The 16395-nt window shown below is 38.6% G+C and overlaps 1 protein-coding gene across 4 annotated transcripts in view; it reads right to left on the bottom strand.

Moving 5' to 3' along the window:
- Positions 1–16395, bottom strand: part of AGTPBP1 (ATP/GTP binding carboxypeptidase 1) — a 200998-nt gene that overhangs the window by 61247 nt on the left and 123356 nt on the right. The gene's annotated exons all lie outside the window — the stretch shown is intronic.

Here is a 16395-nt window from a genome sequence, read left to right as displayed (position 1 = left end):
AAGCTGCTAGAGTGAAAGAATTCAGCAAAGTTCTGGATACAATCAATATACCAAAATCAGTAGCACTGTTAAACACCAATAGTCAATTATCTGGGAGTCAATGCTATGGCATAGCGGGTAAAGCTGCTGCCTGCAGTGCTAGCATCCCATATGGGCACCGGTTCTAGTTCCAAAGACCCCAAATAGCCAAAGCAATTTTTAATAAAAAGGACAAAGCAGAAGGCACTCTACTATCTGACTTTAAAATAGATTACAAAGCTACAGTAATTGAAACATGGTATTGGCCAAAAAACAGATCCAAAGACCAATGGAGCAGAATAGAAACCCTAGAAGTAAACCTACACAACTAGTCAATTAGTCTCCGACACAGGTGCTGAGAACATTGGAAAAAGGATGGTCTTTTTAATAAACAGTAATGGGAAAATTAGATAGCCATATACAGAAAAGTAAAACTAGATCCCTATCTCTCACCACGTACAAGAATCAAGTTGGGGCCAGCGCTATGGTGTAGTGGGTAAAGCCACCACCTGCAGTGCCAGCATGCCATATGGGCACTGGTTTGAGTCCCAGCTGGTCCACTTCCGATCCAGCTCTCTGCTATGGCCTGGGAAAGCATTAGAAGATGCCCCAAGTCCTTGGGCCCCTGCTCCCACGTGGGAGACCCAGAAGAAGCTCCTGGTTCCTGGCTTCTGATCGGCACAGCTCTGGCCGTTGTGGCCACTTGGGGAGTGAACCAGTGGATGGAAGACCTCTCTCTCCCTCTCTCCCTTTCTCCCGCTCTCTGCCTCTCCTTCTCTCTGTGTAACTGACTTCCAAATAAATAAATAAATAAATCTTTAGGAAAAAAAAAGAATCAAGTCAAAGTGGAATAAAAACCTAAATGTGAGACCTGAATCTCTGAAACTACTAGAAGGAAACATAGCAAAAACACTTCAGGACATGGGAACAGCAAGGATTTTCTGGGTCAGATCTCAAAAGCACAAGAAACAAAAGCAAAAATAGACAAACAGGATTTCATGAAACTAAAAAGCTTCTGCAAGACAAATACACAATCAAGAGAGTAAAGAGACAACCTACAGAGTAGAGGAATATATTTGCAAGCAGTATGAACATGTAACAAGGGGTTAAGATCTAGAATATGTAAGAACGTCAATAGAAAAACAAAAACAAAATCCTAATTCGAAAATAGGCAGATTCAAAAAGACATTTCTCAAAGGAAGAAATATATATGGCCAACAGGTACATGGAAACACGCTCCATATCACTAACCACCAGGGAAATACAAATCAAAACCACAGTGAGAAACCACTTCACTTCAATGAGATGGGCTACCATGAAAAAGACGAAAGTTCTGGCCTGGACATGGAGTAAGGGAAGACTCGCACGCTGCTGGTGAGTGTAAATTAGCGCGGCCATCGTGTAAAACAGTATGGAGGGTTCCTCACCAAAAAGAAAAGGGGGTGGGGTGTCTATAATATGAGTCAGCAATGCCACTCCTGGGCGTTTATGGAGGGGAAGTGCAGTCAGTCTGCGGGGGACATCTGCACTACCGTGTTCACTGCAGCACTATTCACAATAACCAAGAAAGGGACAGAGACAACGTGGTACATATACACAGGGCAATACTAACCCAGCCACAAAAATGGATAAAATAGTTTCATGGGCAGCAACATGGATGGAACCAGAGGTCATCATGCTAGGTGAAACAAGACAAATATCATGTGATCTTACTTAAAAAAACAGGTGATCTCATAGGAGCTGAAAATACAATGGCAGTTACCAGCGGCTGGGGAGGGAAGTGGTGGGGAAAGGTTGATTGACAGGTACTAGGCTATGATTAGATAGGAGTAGGAAGTTCTGGGGATGAAATCCTGTCATTTGCAGCAAAATATATGGAACTGGAGACATGGTGTTGACTGAAATTAACCAGTCACAGCAAGATAAATACCACATGTCCTCCCTATAGTGGCAGCCACAATTAAACAAAGAAAACAAATCTCAATCTACACACAGAATGTTAATGAGCAGAGGTCAGGAGGGGAAGCAAAGACAAAGGAAGTGTGGAGTAAAAAACAACAGAGGAAGCTGAGTATGGCTATTTATTGTGACAAAGATAATGATAAGAAATGTTAACAGGAAAATGAGGTGAGGGGTACACGGGGAACTCTTTGTATTACCCTTCGTAATTTTTGTTTTATAAATTTAAAATATTTTGAAATAAAATGTTAAATTTCAAATGCAAAAATGATGGGAAAAAAGAAGTTCTGGGGTTCTACTGCATGGTATTTTTCTCTATATTTTTTCTCTATTTAAAAAAATCTAGAAGATGGGATTTTGGATGCTTTCTCTTTAAAAGGAAATGTTAAACGCTTAAAAGGAAAAATAACTTTACCCTGATTGGATATTACACAAAGTATATATGCAACGAAACATCACACAGTACCTCACAAATAATCATGATTTTTGTATCTGATAAAATTTCTTATAAAAGATAAAAAGACTTTTAAAGAAGAAAAAATTTAAATAGCCACATGTAGCTGGTGGCTATTGCATTAGCATTATTCTAGATAATCTGCAATAGCAGATTTAAATTTTGTCTCCTGGACTTTTTTAAAGAATAGTATATAATTTCCAAGTGCCAAATTTTTAATCCACTTTTTGTTGATCCCTAATAATATTTTGGTACAAAAGCAATGACATCTGTAGAGTTTTTTAAAAAAAATTTAAAGATTTATTTCAAAGGCAGAGTTGGTGGCGGGGTTGAGAGAGAAAGGGAGAGAGAGATCAATCTTCCACTCCCCAAATGGGCACAACAGCCAGGGCTGGCCTGGCCAGGCTGAAACCAAAGGCCTGAAACTCCAAATCCAGTCTCCCACATGGGTGGCAGGGGCTCAAGCATTTGGGCTATCCTCCCATGCTTTCCCAAGAGCATCATCAGGGAGCTGAATGGGAAGTGGGAAATGGGAAACGAGAAACAGAGCAGCCAGAACTCAAACTAACACTCATATGGAATGCTGGCACTGCAGGCAACAGCTTAACCCGCTGGGCCATGATGCTGGCCCCTGCAGAGTTTTTTTTATAAATCAGTATCTTCTTTGTAACAAAATATATAACAAACTTTAAATGTTTCATGCACCTAAAGAAGATTACTACAAAGCGAAGGTATATACTCCCTCCAAAAAACTGCTCCCAGGGTCCTTTCACACTTCATCAAATACTTCAACTCGCAGACATTTTAGTCCCCCCCCCCCAATTTGTTTTGTGATATTTTTTGCAGTCCTTATGCTATTTTATCCTATGGGCAAATGCTCATGGGCCTTCTGACCATAACTCTAATAGGTAACCTACATATTTCCTCCATCTTAGTTTCTTTCTACTACTTACTAATTGCTTTTCTTCTCCTTTACCTTCCTCCTCCACTGGCTTGGTTGCATTTCCTCACACGTCCTTTTCTTCCTCCTTAACATGGAGGATTTCTATGGTACTTTCCAATTCCACTTCCCATCCTTAAGTCATGACCAACTGATGCTTTTCTAACATTACACCAGATGAAAGCCATTATGCCAAGACAAGTTGATTTTCACTTCTCCCACATTACCCTCTTAAAACATTTTCAGTTAACACAATTATACATAGCAAGTCTTATATCTGCCGACTTTGTGCTCATCGATCTTTCTCAGAGAAGGATCAGGCAGTATATTTTCTGAATTCTTATATACTCAAACGTGCCATTTTTGGCAGGGACAAACAAATTATAGATGTTGCAGAGGCCACCTGTCTTCCAGCTTACAGCACCACTGATGAGTCATCCAAAACTAGTTTAAGTTTTCCCTGCGCAGGACAACATGGTGATTAAGTGCATGCAATCCACAAACAGACCACCAGGGCTTGAATTCTAACTTCACCACTAGCCTTGGATGTATTATTAACCCTCTACGCTTCATTTCTCTTCTGTAAAATCAGAGTAACAACCTTGCTGGTTGGTTGCTGTTGAATTAAAAGCACTATATGTGCTAGCACTTAGAACAAGGCCTGGCAGGCACATGGTACACAGTCAATGGATGTCACATGTTGTTGTTATCATTATTTCAAGTAATTCACTCTTTCAAAGTAAAGATGTTCAGATTTTTCTCTTTATACCTAAAAATCAGCAGTTTCACAGGAACACATACATGATGTTTGCCTTTCTTATCCCTAACTGGAACGGTCCATGTTGATCCAGATTGCTTAGAAGTAGCAACAGTCCAATGGCTGACTTCAGACTGGGGCAGGGGGAGGGGCAAGGGAATCCTTACGTATCTTGAGCCCCAAATCAAGGACATTACGAAGAAATAATGGGGACATGGCAAGAACCAATGTGAAAGGGAGCCTACTGGTTAAAGCCTGGCTAGCCTGAGCATCAAAATAAATAATGATAGCAACAGATTAACCCATTGAGTAAAGACAGAAACCAAGTCTATACGAATATTAATAAAATGAAAGCTTGAGCAGGCACAAGATAGTTATAAAGTCTCAAAATACTGAAATGTAAAATACAAGCTAATTACAAAAATAAAAAGGATGGCTTTATAATGAGAAACCCTAGTAGCCCCCGACTTAAGCAAGTTAACATCAGGAACAGGACAAAAGAAAATTCTGTGCCATCAGAACACACCGGTTCTGTGATATTCCTGCCAAAGATGCATAACTTACATCAAACCATAAGGAACAGGAGGCAAGTCCAAACTGAGAACCAAACCAACAGGCCTATTTTCAAAGCATGAAGGCCACGAATTTCAAAGGCTGCAAATGTGGTTTGGAGCTAAATTCTCAGACTGAGGAAAAACTGGAGCCTTGACATGGGTCTCAGGACTAGAAGGAATTCACGATATCAATGGTAATTTCCGGATCCTGAGAGTTACACTGTAGTGCTACAGAAAAATGCCACTATATAGAAAAATTTGGGTAAAAATATACCCAAAGCACTCTACGACAATGCAGCAACAATTCAGATGCTCAGGATCATCTGGATAACGCGTACAGCTTTCCCTTAAATTTGAAATTATTTCATAGTAAAATATTTAGAGAAACTTGATGATTGCAAATCGAACTGGGATCTCGTTGACATCTATTTTGTGCCTGTTCACTTTATGTCCCCAGTGGGATCTTTTCCACAGTGCATTCAACCACTGCCTCATGCACTGGACAAACACTGCCTGAACATCTACTAAATGCCATGGTATGAATGCTGACCACAGTCAACAGCAGGAGCGCCATTCCTGATCTCAAGGAGCTTATAAACAAGGTGGGGCGGGGGAGAGGGGGTGTTGCCAGGAAGGGTATTCATCAGTCACACACATAATAACATAAATCTGTAAAAAGTCCACCGAAAGAAAGAAATTTATGAGGAACATTTGTCAAGGAGACCGCTCCGGTCTGGGGAGACAGAGAAGACTCCCCTGGTCCAGGGACAGCTCATCTCAGAGGTATGGAATTCTCTAATGTGAGCCTGGGGCTGGAACACTACAACCTAGAATCCAAATTTCTGCATCGTTGCCTGGTTCCAAATGCATCCAATTTATGCAAGAAGGTAATTAAAATCCTCATATATCTGAGAGAAGGCAGAGAGAAAGTGAGAGAGAAGCCTGCTACTAAAGCTTCCAGATACAAAGTCAAGACTGCCATCTAGTGGTACTTTGAGCAAATCCCTTTCAAGGAATGGGTGGAGGGGGAGGGTAAGAGGAGATGTGGCACATTATTGGAGGGAGCCTACACTCTCACATTCAGCATTCAAAGGCAGCACTCTCTTCAGAAATAAGAACAAAGCAACAAATGTAAATGCTGTGACTGCTTAACATGACGATCATTCATTTGTGAGAAAACCAAGTATTTAACAGAATCACCTAAAAATCTCAAGGAAAAGAATGGCCACGAGGGGACACTGCCAAAGAACACGGCCTCTATTAGGCACGTATTCCACCATCCAACCAACACCTAAAGACTCCCTCGACCACCAAGCGCTCATCAAGTGCAGGAGAACGCTGGCAGACAGTAAGCTGCTTCTAAGTATTACGACCTCCTCATTGCAATCGTGTGAACTTCAATCGTGTGGACAAGTTTCCACGGCAGGCATTTCCCAGGGCCCTCAGCACCAACCCCGGAATGAATTCAAAAGGGACCTGATGGCCACAGGGTTAATTACACATGGGTTAGTTATGATTTATTGGTCCCTTTATTCTTCTAATTGTACTGATGTTAAGACAAAACAAGATTTACCTTATGCTATATTAACCACACAAATCAAATGGCAGATTTTCGTAAGAAAATTACATCTACCTGAACAGCCTCTTTAGTTTCTACTTACTTCCTAAATACCTACAATTACATGGGAATAAAAAGAGAACTCACGACAAGCAATTTTATGTTAGAATATGAGAAGAATCTTTACTAAACTTAGGACAGATGGAATAAGACTGAGAGAAATCCAACGCAGAGCATGTCTCATGATCTAATTTTGGGGATTTTTTTAATAGATTTTACATTTTTTGGCTTCCACAGCTAAGAGAAATGTCATACTACACTTGAGGTCCATTAAGGATTAACAAATAGAAAAAAAAAGTGAAGAAGTATAAAAATAGAAAGCATAAGAAACCAAAAATAGCAATATAAGACAACTTTAAACAGGTTAAAAACACCTATCAAAAGAAAAAAAAAGTCAAACATCAAAATTCAACTCTAAGAAGACCAAAGGCAAAGAAAACTCAAAACATCACACAAATTCAACTGAAAACAACATAAAATAGAATTCAGGACTAGGGATCTTGGGTGAGATGATGTGATTACTTTATGAACTATAAAAGGTAAACACAGCAGGAAGACAGAAAAACTAGAAACACTTTTTTCCAAATAATACTGCATCAAAATAAGAGAAAAAACAATTGAAATGTGGGACAGGACCACAAGAGAACTGAAGAATGGCCGAATTTAACTGTTAGGAGGATAGAGAAAGCCAGACTAAACCAGGATTCAAAAAACTGAATGAACAGGATGCATGTTGTGACACAGCAGACCGGGACACTACTTGAGACACCTGCATTCTTGTAGACAGAAGTGCCCAGGATAAAATCCCGCCTATGTTTTGGATCCAGCTTCCCGCCAATGCACCTGCTGGGTACCAGATGATGGTCCAAGTGCTTGGGCTCTTGCCTCCCACATGGGAGACCCGGATGGAGTTCCCAGCTCCTGACTTCAGCCTGACCCAACTTTAGCTATTGTGGGCATTTGGAGAGTGAATCACTGTATGGAAATCTTTCTATCCCTCCCTCTCTCTCTCTCTGTCATGCTGCCTTTAAAATAATTAAGTAAAGCATTTTTAAAAAGAAAACTGGATGAACAAATCTACACAACTAAATGTGAAATTAGCATAGGTACATCTTGCTATCTGCCCCCCAAGTTCCTGACACAGAGCTCCTCAAAGACTTAGGATGTGTCATGTGAAAAGGGTGCTAGGAGCACCTTTTGTCCCAAGATGTGGTCAATGACCTCAGTTCCTGGTGTACAGTTCCTAAAATCCTTGTCATTTTGTAAGTTGCAGAGGAGTGCTGGGAATTTTTTACCACTATATTTGGTTTTTGACCTGGGTTCCTGAAAAACAGCTGCTAAATAAATCTCTCAGAATACCCCGGGTAATCGGAGCACCTTCGGTTCTACTCGGCTCCTTGCATAGGGGCTGGTCAGCAGAAAGGCCAATCACCATTGGAAGCCACCCCACATCCTCCAGGGAGGGGAAAGGAGCTGGGGATGGAGTGAGTCATCAGAGCTATAAAAAAACAACTATGCGGGTCAGAGAGAGAGTTTCTGAGTTGATTAATCCTTCCAGACGTCATTAGAGTGGTGCATCCCCACTCCCCAAGAAAATATGCTTCTGCGCTTGGGGCCCTCTGGGCTCCACCCTATATACCTTTCATGTGGCTGTTCACCCGTATCCTTTATCATATCCTTTACAATCAGTCGATGAACCCAGAGTTTTCCTGAGTTCTGGGAGCCATCATAGTAAATAATCACCCAGCCTGAAGAGGGGATTGTGGGAACCTCTGATCTGTAGCCAATTCAGACAAAATGTGGTAACCTGGGGAATCACTACTTCCAACCAGAATCTGAAGTTGGGGGTAGAACTAGGGGGTGGTGGGTGTCTATGCCCTTAACCCACCAGGTCTGCACTAATTCCAGGTGGTGCTGTAACTGAATTGTAGGACACCCAGCTGTGATGCTGAAGAACAGGAGACTTGCAATGTGTGGGCCAATTATCACACAATTGGGCACAGAGGGTTGAAGTGGCATGAGTAGTAAGAAAACACCAAGAATTTTTTTTTTTTATGATTCGGTGAAACAAAATTTATAACTAAGTACCAAGTGATAAAATATCCACATAATTTTTAGACTATATATATTAACTTCCACAAATTACAGAAAATGTAGCATTTGCCTTTCTAGGTCTAGCTTATTTCACTTAGCATAACAATCTCCAGTTGCATTCACTTTGTTGCAAATGTCAGGATTTCATTCTTTTTATGGCTGAATAATATTCCATCATGCATATATATCACATTTTCTTTACCCAATCATCAGTTGACAGACATCTAGGTTGATTCCATACCTTTGCTATTGTGAAGTGAGTTACTACAAACATGGGTGTGCAAGTATTTCATATGCTAATTTAATTTCCTTTGGATATATTCCCAGGAGTAGGATAGGTGGATCATACGGTAGATCCATTCTCCATTCTGTTTTCCATAATAGTTCAAACAATATGCATTCTTACCAATAGTGTATTCAGGTACCTTTCTCAACACAACCTCACTGAACATTTGTTATTTTTTGATTTTTGGAATAACAGCCATTCTAACTGGAGGGAAATGATACCTCGCTGTGGTTTTTATTTTCTTTTTTCTTTTTTCTTTTTTTTTTTTTTAAAGGCAGAGTGGATAGTGAGAGAGAGAGAGAGACAGAGAGAAAGGTCTTCCTTTTTGCCGTTGGTTCACCCTCCAATGGCCGCTGTGGCTGGCACATCTCGCTGATCCAAAGACAGGAGCCAGGTGCTTCTCCTGGTCTCCCATGAGGGTGCAGGCGCCCAAGCACTTGGGCCATCCTCCACTGCCTTCCCGGGCCATAGCAGAGAGCTGGCCTGGAAGAGGGGCAACCGGGATAGAATCCGGCGCCCCAACCGGGACTAGAACCCAGTATGCCGGCTCCGTAAGGCGGAGGATTAGCCTGTTAAGCCACGGCGCCGGCTATTTTCATTTCCCAGATAGCCAACGATCCTGAGCATTTTTTTTTCATGTATTTCATCCTATGAAAATTGCCTGTTCATATCCTTTGCCCATTTCTAACTGGAATGTTTTGTTGCTGTTGAATTTCCTGAGCTCCTTATATATTCTAGATATTAATCCTTTAATGGAAGCATTGTTTGCGGTCTGTCACTTGCCTCTTCACTTTGTTGTTTCCTTCACTGTGCAGAGCTTCTTAGCTTGATAAAATCCAATTTGTCTATTTTTGTTTTTATTGCCTGTGTTTCTGGAGTCTTATGCAAGAAGTCTATGCCTTAGTCAATGTCTGGCAGCATTTTCCCTATATTTTCCTCTAATAATTTGATAGTTTCAGGATTAAAATTCAGATTGTTGAACCACTGTGAGTTAAGTTTTCTGCAAGGTGTAAGGTAGGGGTCTTGTTTAAAATGTCTGCATGTGGAAATACGCTTTTCCCAACACCACTTGTTGAAGAGAATGCTTTTTCCAGGGGATGATTTTAGCTCTTTTGTTAGTTGTAGATGTGTGGGTTGATTTCTGGGGTTTTATTCTTTTCCATTCATCTACATGTCTATTTTTGTGCCAGTACTAGGCTATTCAGATTATAACAGACTTATCTTAAAATCTGGTATTGTGATGCCTCCAGCTTTATTTTTATTGTTTAAGATTGCTTTGGCTATTTGGGGTCTTTTGTGTTTCCATATGAATTTTAGGATTGTTTTTTCTAGCTCTGTGAAGATTGTCCTTACAATTTTTATTGGGATTGCACTGAATCTGTAAATTGCTTTGGGTAGTAGGGACATTTTGATTATATTACTTCTTCAGATCTATGAACATGGATTTTTTCCATGTTTGGGTGTGTGTGGGTGTGTGGTCTTCTATGAAAATTATGCTGTGGGGTGAGCACTTTGTTAAAGTGATGGGCTAATCACACCCCACATCAGAATGCTTGGGTTCAAGTCTCAGCTCTACTCTTGATTCCGGCTTCTGGCTAACACATACCCTGGGAAGCAGCAGGTGATGGCTCAAGTATCCAGTTCTCCACCTCTCATGATGGAGTCCCAACTTCAGTCCCAGGCTTCTAGTTTCAGCCCAACCCAGCCCCAGTTGTTGTTGATATTTGGGAGTGAACTGGCAGATGAAAGATCTTTCTGTCTCTGTCTCTCTGATTTTCAAATAAATAAAATTAATTTTTAAAAAAATTATGCTGCCTACAAAGATTACACATGACTTTCCAAGTGCCTATGAAAACAAGAAGTATCCAGATATTAAATTATAAAAATATTGCAAATGATACGTTCTATATGCCTGAAGACAGAATGGGTTAAAATTTGAAAGTAATGAGAAAAGTTCAAACAAAATAATTCCAACTAAAAATATAACAAATCCCTTCCTAAATAATTCTTAAGTCAAAAATGGAAGGGTATCAACACTCCACACAATTAGAAGAAATATAAAACAAAGAGAATTTACCATTAAAATCTGAAGGGAATACAGAGTTGTAATAAGGAGCAAATGCAAAACTTAAAATGTTTTGATCATCAAAACAAAGAGCTTGGTTTTGTTCTTCTTTTTTTTTTTTTTAAGATTTATTTATTTATTTGAAAGACAGAATTACAGAGGCACAGAGAGAGAGAGGTCTTCCATCTGCTGGTTCACTCCCAAAATGGCTGCAACAGCCAGAGCTGGGCTAATCTGAAGCCAGGATCCAGGAGCTTCTTCCAGGTCTTCCATATGGGTGCAGGGGCCCAAGGACTTGAGCCATCTTCTACTGCTTTCCCAGGCCATAACAGAGAGCTGGATTGGAAGTGGAGCAGCCGGGAATTGAACCAGTGCTCACATGGAATGCCAGCACTGCAGGCAGTAGTATTACCTGCTATGCCATAGCATCGGCCCCAAGAACTTGGTTTTTAAAAATGTTAAAACAATGTCAAATGTTTAGTCTAAGGGTTGTGAGGCCCACATCCTGTAACAGAGTACCTGGGTTCAATGCCCAGGTCTGTCTCCCAACTCCAGTTTCTTACTAATGAAAACCCTGGGAGTTAGCATGATGGCTCAAGTGACTGGATTTCTGCCACTCATGTGGGAGACCTGGATCAAGTTCTTGGCTCACAGCTCTGGCTCCAGGCCTGGTTGTTAATAGGCATATTTTGCAAGTGAACTGCTGGGTGGGAGTGTTCTCTCTTTGTCTCTCCCCCTCTCATAAAAATAAATTTTAAAAAGTAAAAAATAATAAAAATAAATAAAATAATAAAACAAAATCGTGTTTTAAGTCAAGAAAGAAATACACATACTGAAAATGCCACATACAAAACTCTCTGCTACTTGAAACTTGTCTACCTCATGACCAGTAAGATAAAACCTTTAAACAAAATACTAACAATAAGGCAAAACCTTTTAAGCAAAATACTAACTAAGAAATGGTATATTAAAAGATCAATCCATGTGGCAAAGTGGCCTTATTTCTGAAATTCAAGGATGGTTTAATGATGGGAACATTATTAATAGTGTATAATCTATCAACATATAATGGCATTATACAGTTATATATACTGATAAATATGAAAAATAAAGTAACTGACTTTTAAAATCAAGTAAAAAGAAATTCTTAATGTGAGAAAGAATATCTATCTCTAAATAAGAGTTAACATGTTTAATATAAATACTAGTAGCATTCTCATTAAAGGGAAAATAAATCAAGGCTGTCCAATGTTGTTTTCTTTTCTTTTTCTTTTTTTTGACAGGCAGAGTGGACAGTGACAGACAGAGAGAAAGGTCTTCCTTTGCCATTGGTTCACCCTCCAATGGCTGCCACGGCTGGTGCGCTGCGGCCGGCGCACCGCGCTGATCCGATGGCTGGAGCCAGGTGCTTCTCCTGGTCTCCCATGGGGTGCAGGGCCCAAGCACTTGGGCCATCCTCCAATGAACTCCCTGGCCACAGCAGAGAGCTGGCCTGGAAGAGGGGCAACCAGGACAGAATCCGGCGCCCCGACCGGGACTAGAACCTGGTGTGCCGGCGCCACAAGGCGGAGGATTAGCCTAGTGAGCCGTGGCGCCGGCCCCAATGTTGTTTTAATTTTAGAACCTTTAATTCTCAAAGGTTCTATCCATAAACAATGAAATAATGAAAGACACACAATATAACCATAAAAAACAGAAATTCTAGGTACACATTAGAGCCATGAGAAGTTATAAAAAGTTCAGTACTGAGACTAATCTTCAAGTAAATTAATAAATCAATACTAGGTTTTAAAATAGAAGAGTACGCTTTAGTAACAACATCAAAAAGCATATTAAAAACTTTTAAGAATAAATATAAATACAAATATAGAAAACTGATAAAAACAAAACTAAAAAACTTAGGTGAGGGCACAAAATAATTGAAAAAACAAAATATACCACGATCCTAGGTAGCAGAACTTAAATTTTAAAAATCCTCAACAAATTATTCTATAAATCTAATACAGTAGAAATTTTTGGCAATTGATAAAATTATTGTGAATGGTATTTAGAATAAACTGTTCAGAAAAAAATGAATGGGTAGAAAAAGTTTTTAAATTGTTTTTGTAAACAATGACAGGATATTAAGCTACATTATAAAGTCAAAATAATTTAAAAATAAAATGGTACTAGGGCAACAAATAGTTCCCAAATATGAGTGGGCACTTAGGATCATAGCTTACGAGAACTGTGATATTACAACCTAACAGGGACACAGAATGACTCAACTCAAATTCAAAACGTGAGGAACTCTTTGCAAGACAGGGTGTGACCACTTATCAACCAATCTCTAATCTGTGTGTACTAATCTGACCATTTGCTATACCTGCTAACAGAGAAACAAGGCATGGTGTCTCTAAGCAATGTTTCTCACCCTTCTTTTACATGTCAGGTATGCAGCTGCAAATGAGTTATAAATGTGAGATGCTGGACAACTCAATAAATTCATTAAAGCAGCATTTCCAAACTCTGATGAATGAGAGAAAGTTCAGTCAAAGTTACTTTACTAAGAATAGGATTAACTTAAATCCCAATTCACAGAAAATATCTAAATAAATTCAGATGGATGAAATCAAATATAAGCCTACTATCAAACATCCATCAAACAGGGTGAACGAATTTAATACTTCTTCCAGGACCCATTTCCTCCTAATTCTCAGCAACGTCTGTTCACTCTCAATGGGGAATTCTCTTTCTAGGAAATCATGGCAAAGTATAAGTAAGCATATCCACTTCAAGAGAGCTTGTAATTCTGAAATGCTGCTGTAGACTTAAATTTCTGTCAATCTGTTACCATTTACTATACATTATTCAATAGACTATTACACACTATTACACAGATATTATTTACAACGTTGCTGGATAATATTTAAGGGCATAGGGGAAAATTTTGCAAATGATTGTGTAGCTTTAAAAAATGCAATGTTGCAATTGAGTTTTCAAACTGCAACCTCAAATCTGTAAAAGGATAAAATTTAATTGCAAAATTATGTGAATCAGTTTAAAGACAGACAGCAAGTATTAAAGACTGGTTGTCTGGATGTTCTCTCCTTTCCTACCTAGAGTTTCTTCTCCGCACTGTTTTAATCTTGCTAAATCTCAAGTCTATTCTTAGTTTCCACTGCTTTGTAATCAGAAAAAAAAGACGTACGTCTAGAGGGCACACAGATGAGGAAATTCCACTTCCATGAACCTGTTACTAAGAAATTACATACACAAATATAATAATGTTCATCTAAGTAATATTTAAATAGCAAATAATTAGAAATAAATGCCTAACAGAGTTTTGAAAAAATGAGTTACAACACCCCTCCACTGGATGTCCATTAAAACCCTGCTTCAGAAAAGTATTGCTGACAACATAATATTTGATTAAAATATAGAATATGAAATTACCTGGTTATGGCCCTTATTCTGTACAGCAGGTACCTGACTATGTGTATGTAGAGATCATACAGAGCATTATCTTAGCTGGTGGGAACTGACAGATGATGATCTCTGGGTGTTGTCAATAGTTTTAATTTTCTTCCTAAGGCCATTCTGTTTTCCAAATTCTCTACAAAGTCGGTTTGGAAAGTGTGATATACATACAAGAATATCCAAAGGAGAAAGGGGAAGTAGGAGAGGAAATTTAAAAATAAAGCAACCATCTGTCCCGCTGCTTTGATTTAGATTTAGTTACAGAATCTTAAAATTTCAAATGACACTAAAGGAAGAAATTATTCTATCTACCACATGGAGGTACAAGTGTTTTTCTTTCTTTCTTTCTTTTTTTAACCAGGAAGCACTGCTCCAAATGCACACTTCTAATTTTCAGGTTTAAAATACTTAATAAAGTTTCAAGTGTTGAGTATTATTTTTTAAATGAATAAATAAATGCTGTTAATAAAAATATCTATTTGTAACACTATTTGAAAATTACATGGACATATCAAGTATAAATCTGGCTGAATATTTTACTCTTGGGAAATACCCAAAATATGAATAAAATTAATTTAACTATTCTTCTGTCTTCCAAAAATATTATGCCTAAAACTGTTAACATATACTTTTGGGTTAAATAGGGGAAACATAAGATTTATTTATTAATTTTGATGATAATTATATGTCATTATTTTTATATGAAAGGTTAAGGTCACTGAACAAAAGTTTCTGAGAAATATTATGTTCAATGATTGGTATTTATTCACTAAACTCACAAAAATCAAGAATGTGAAATAGACTACATCAATAATACTCATAACAGTATTAAACAAATCAACATAACCACTGAAGAAGCTTTAGTAAAATATACATACTTTAAAATCATAAATCACTTAAAATTAGATTTAAAACATTTAAAAATCTGAAAAGTGTTTATAACTAAGCTAGATATATATGCTACATTATCTTCCTATAATTATTGCATTAAATAAATGAATCTGATTAAGCTCGTATCCCTAATTTTAGAGTATACAATTTCTATTTTCCACATATGCAATGACAGGTAGGAACAACCTCTTTTGGAAATATTAATTTTTCAGAAACGCCTCCTTAAAGAGTAACAAGACACTCATGCTTTTAACAACCTAGAGGACCCCTTTGAAACAGACAACATAGCATTATCGCGCCTCAGTTGTTTAAGTCTTTTCTTTCAGATGATTGAGATCTCTTGAGATTTTGGAACTCATCACACACAATACAAATTTCTCCTCAACTGCAAATGTAAGATTTTTTATTATATACCAGAAAAAAAATCTTCTTTTACAGACAAAAAATTGCTATATTCAGGTTAAGTACCTGACATTTAAGGTTTCAATTTTTAAATGCTGGTGTGAAGTATACAATTATATTACTTTCCACGGACATGCCTGACTATAAAGACAAAATGTGTGGCCAACAGCCCTTAGTTTTATATCTGTTAAAGTACTAAACAAAAAAGCCTTAAATGAGGCTACATATATTTAAGATTTTTGCTGGCATATCACCAAAGTTGCTTAAAGATAGTCTCATAAGAAAAGATAGTAGAGAAAAACCAACCCTTGAAATTGTCCATAAAACCAGGAAATCTCTGGAAGACTGACAAGGAAGGAGAGGAGCCACAAATTCTCGCTGGGAGGAATGAGCCAGGGGCTCTCACTGCAAACTCCATGGACCTAACAGGAGAGTACAAGATTGCTACAAACGGCCCTACACATGCATCTGATAAGAAAAGTGTCCAATTCTCAAAAAGTACAAACTGCCACAACACAACTCTGAAACTATTAAAGAAACTGAATTCCTAGCTTAAAAGATTACCAGTGTCACTGGAGAATTCTACCAAACATTTAAGAATTAACACCAATTCTGTACAAGCACAAGGGGAATACTTGACTATTCCTCAACTCATTCTGCGAGCACTACTATGATATCCAAAGCAGATACCGTACCAAAAGAAAACACTACACATCACGCTGAGTATGAATACAAAAATTCATAACAAATATTAGCCATGAAAACCAAGTGGGTTTTATTCCACAGATTAAAAGGCTGACTCAGGGTTCAGCGCAGAGTAGGCTGGCATAGTAGGTTAATCCTTCCCTGCACTGCCAGCATCCCATTTGGGCACCTGTTCCAGTCCCCGCTGCGCCAC

The sequence above is a fragment of the Lepus europaeus genome, chromosome 12, assembly GCF_033115175.1.
Source record: "Lepus europaeus isolate LE1 chromosome 12, mLepTim1.pri, whole genome shotgun sequence".
Classification (NCBI taxonomy): Eukaryota; Metazoa; Chordata; class Mammalia; order Lagomorpha; family Leporidae; genus Lepus; species Lepus europaeus.
Note: the sequence above shows the minus strand (reverse complement) of the source record. Positions and strands in the feature narration are given on the sequence as shown.